Raw genomic sequence first — 3,874 nt, 5'->3', positions numbered from 1 at the left:
TCTCTCTCTCTCTCTCTCTCTCTCTCTCTCTCTCTCTCTCTCTCTCCTTTTTTATCTTCTCTCCCCAGAGATTGAGTCCCTCTCTTAAGGAGATTACTTGAAATCAACCTCCCTTACAGTAGTACTTTCAGGATAACAGTGGCCTGCAGGGATCTCACCTAGGTGCCAGCCTTTATCTGGCTTAACTTGGTCCAGGAACCGGTGACTAGTCCTATGATGGGTAACAAGAGGTTGACAGGAGAAGGAGAAAACTCAATCCTTGCCCTTGGGGAGTTTGCAGTCTGTTTTGACAGGCAAGTTTCAAGGCCATGAAACAATTAGTGAAGGATATAGGACAGCGTGATTAGGTGTTCAGTTGTACGGCACAGACATTCAGAGAACATGGCAGAAAGTAATAAGGTGCCAATTGTGTACTGGAGAAGGGAGGCAGTCTGGTACAGTGGAAAGAAAACTGGAGTTAGGGGACCTGGGTTGAAATCTTGGCTCTGGCACTTACTACCTGTGTGACCTTGTTAAGTAACTTCCCCTGCTCTAAGCCTCAGTTTCCTTATCTGTAAAATGAAGAAGTTTGATTAGATGTGACCTTTAACATTCCTTCTGCTGCTACATCTACATGTGAATATATGTCCATTATTCCAAAGGCTGGATGGTGTAGCCCATAGAGCACTAGGCCTGGAGTCAGGAAGACTCATCTTCCTAACTTCAAATCAGGTCTCAGATACTTACTAGCTGTGTGACCTTGGGCAAGTCACTTAACCCTGTTTACCTCAGTTTCTTCATCTGTAAAATGAGATGGAGAAGGAAATGGAAAACTGCTCTAATATCTTTGCCAAGAAAACCCCAAACGGTGTCACGAAGAATTGGACATGACTGAAAATTACTCAACAACAACAAAAATGAATAGAGTGCTGGGCCTGGAGTTAGGAAGAGCTGAATTAAAGTCTAGCCTAAGACATTTTCAAGCTTTGTGAACCTGGCAAAGTCACCTAACTTCTGTCTGCCTCAGTTTTCTCAACTGTTAAATGGAGATAACAATAGCCCCTACCTCCCAGGGTTTTTGTGAAGATCAAATGAGATAATATTTGTGAAGTGATTATCACAATGCCTGGCACATAGTAAGTGCTTAAAAAATACTTGTTTCATTCATTCATTCATATTTATTATACATCTCTACATGGCTATCCTGCTGTCACTCTCGATTCAGATTAATCAAAACTCAATTTGTTATCCTTTCCCCTTCCCTTCTTAGATGGTTTTTTCCTTCCCAGCAACCTTCCTTATCTGCAAAAATAGGGATGATGATGCTTACATGAACTATCTACTTTTCAGGGCTTATTATGAGGAAAGAACTTTCTAAACATTAACATCCTGCAGAAATATGAGTTATGATTGAACATACATTCCTATGTACACATACAAGCACACTGATATAAACTTGTACACAGACACACCTGTAGATGCTGGCATGTATATACATGAACAGTCTTGACCACATATGCAAATTATGGTTTGTACCCACTTGTGGACACACACATACACACATGCTGGTACATACACACGTGTCTGGAAGCACACACATACATGCCTATGATAATAGACACACACGTTACAGGCTGGCACAGCTACACATGCACGTATATAAGAACAATGCAGGATTGAGGCACAGCCTAGGACCTAAGGTGTCAACTTGCTCTCCTGTCCCCTGCAGCTCAGGTAACAGAAACCACTGCAACCTGACTCCTGGGCCAGAGTGAAGTCAAACAGCTGCCTTTGGGGTGGAGCACAAAGGATGGCCTGGCATGAGGGTTGGGGGCTGGGTGGAGGCTAGAGCAGATTTGGTGGAACATATTCTGGGGATTCAGGGGCTGTCTTTGCAGGAAAACAATGAATTCACTGGTGCTGGGCATGGGGCCCATATCTCTAAAATGGGGTAAAGCTGGAAGCATGAAGGATGTCTCGCTCCAGCACAGAGAGCCATGCTAGCTATCATACCCCTCAAAGGGAATGATGGGGGAGGAGTGGGGATGGGGAAGGAAACATTTCCCTCTTCCCACATCCAGTCCCCATAGTCCCTCTCTCACTCACAAATACACCCAAATAAAGAGTTTGGGGACATCTCCTTTTGCATAGCTGAGTTCTCACCCAACAGACCAATGCCCTTCATGCCATCTGCTTGCTGCCCTCATCTCTCCATATTCCCTGCCCCAGACTGGGGATAGAAGGGGAATGCAAAAAGAATTGAGGTTCTATCCAAGTGATTATTCTCAAGAGAAGCCAGGGCAGACATCCTGCTTTCCTGAATCCACTCACTTGGTGTTTCCCATCCAGCCTAGTGGTCCTCCTTGTAGTGGATTCTATTCCCTCTTCCAGTTCCATTTAAGGCAATAGTTTTTATTCACTCCTTTCCAGCTGAAGCAACTGGGGAAAGCTCCAGGCATTCTGGTCCTCCCTTGCAAGGGGGGTGGAGTAAGAAATCACTTTTATGGGCAGCTGTGACTTTGTAGGGAAAACCAAGCCATCCCCTGCCAACTAAGTGCCTAGAGAAATGTTTTGGGATTTCAGGCTTGGATTAAAATGCATAGACCCCATTCAGAGAGGAGAACAGAACTTAGAGCCCTTCTTAACAACAGAGATAGTCCCCTTGTCACACTGAGAATAGCACCTGGAGCTCAGCTGCCTCACATACTGGAGGAAACTTAAGCTCCGGAGATCCATCTCCCTTTCTCTTCCTCCCCTACAGTTACACACCGAAGTCAATGCTTCTTTCTTTCTGTTTCGTAGACTTTACTGACTTCTAGAGCATCAGGGCCAGTGACAGGCCCCTGGTACTTACATCATGGCTCTGCCCCTCTGGTCTTCTGGTGCCCGATCTCAGCCTCTACCTTTGAGTCAAGAAATGATCTCCTGGTACACAGGAGAGCTATAAAGGAACAGTGTGTGAACTTGCACAGACAATAAGCCATAATTTTTGACCAAACTTGCTATACTGGTTTGCGTTTCTTCAATCCAGAAGCAGAAAGGAGGGAAAGCCAAGCCGAAGTTGCTGAACGAGTTCTGCTATAACACAAAAAAGTGGTAAAACGGGTAGGGTGTGAACTCAAATAGAGATCTGATTGTTTTCTCATAATTACGGCTTAGCCTGTACTGTTGGTTGAAGTCAATCCAGTTAACAAACAGGTCGAGTTCAATAAATGCATTCTGACATTAAGGTCACTTTTGTTTTGGTCAGTGGGTAAAATATCATTGCTTGGGTAGGAGGAAGAAAACTCTGTAGCTGTGTCTCATTTCCTAGAACCATAGGATACCAGAAGTGAAAGAGGGCCTTAGAGCTCATTTAGTCTAACTACCATTTTACAGAAGAGGGAACTGAGGCTCAGAGGTTACTAAGGTAGTGCAGTAGCTTAGACACTCAACCTGGAGTCAGGAAGACAGGTTCAAATCTGGCCTCAGATGCTTACTAGCTGAGTGCCTCTGGGCATGTCATTGAACCTCTCTGTGCCTCAGTTTCCTCATCTGTAAAATGAGGATAGCAATTGTACCTACCTCCTAGGGTTGTTGTGAGGATCAAAGAATAACCTGGTACATAGTAAGCACTATGTAAATGCTAACTATTATTATTATTAGTAGTAGTATTTTTATTTCTATCTGTAAAATGGGGGTAATAATAGCACCTACCTTATAGGAGTGTTTTGAGGAACAAATGAGAAAACCTATGTAAAATACTTTGTAAACCTTGAAGTGTTATTAAAATGCTGCCTATTATTATTGTTAATCAATCAATAAACATTTGTTAAGTCCCTATTATGTGCCAGGCACTGTGCTAAGTGCTGGAGATACAAAAATATGCAACAGACAGTCCCTGTTCTCTAGGACC

The 3,874-nt window shown here is 43.6% G+C and overlaps 1 protein-coding gene across 2 annotated transcripts in view; it reads right to left on the bottom strand.

Moving 5' to 3' along the window:
• RBBP8NL (RBBP8 N-terminal like) overlaps window positions 1-2,908 on the bottom strand; it is a 70,694-nt gene extending 67,786 nt beyond the window's left edge. Inside the window, exon 1 of one of the 2 annotated variants that reach the window (XM_027848909.1) lies at window positions 2,834-2,908. The gene's annotated coding sequence lies outside the window, so the exon portion shown is untranslated. The remainder of the gene's footprint in view (window positions 1-2,833) is intronic. The other variant, XM_027848900.1, reaches the window with a different exon arrangement.
• Between the last annotated feature and the right edge of the window lie 966 nt (window positions 2,909-3,874).

Source organism: Vombatus ursinus, unplaced genomic scaffold (genome assembly GCF_900497805.2).
Source record: "Vombatus ursinus unplaced genomic scaffold, bare-nosed wombat genome assembly UNPS02000580.1, whole genome shotgun sequence".
Classification (NCBI taxonomy): domain Eukaryota; kingdom Metazoa; phylum Chordata; class Mammalia; order Diprotodontia; family Vombatidae; genus Vombatus; species Vombatus ursinus.
The sequence above is the reverse complement of the archived record's forward strand: the minus strand, read 5'-3'. Positions and strand labels throughout refer to the sequence as shown.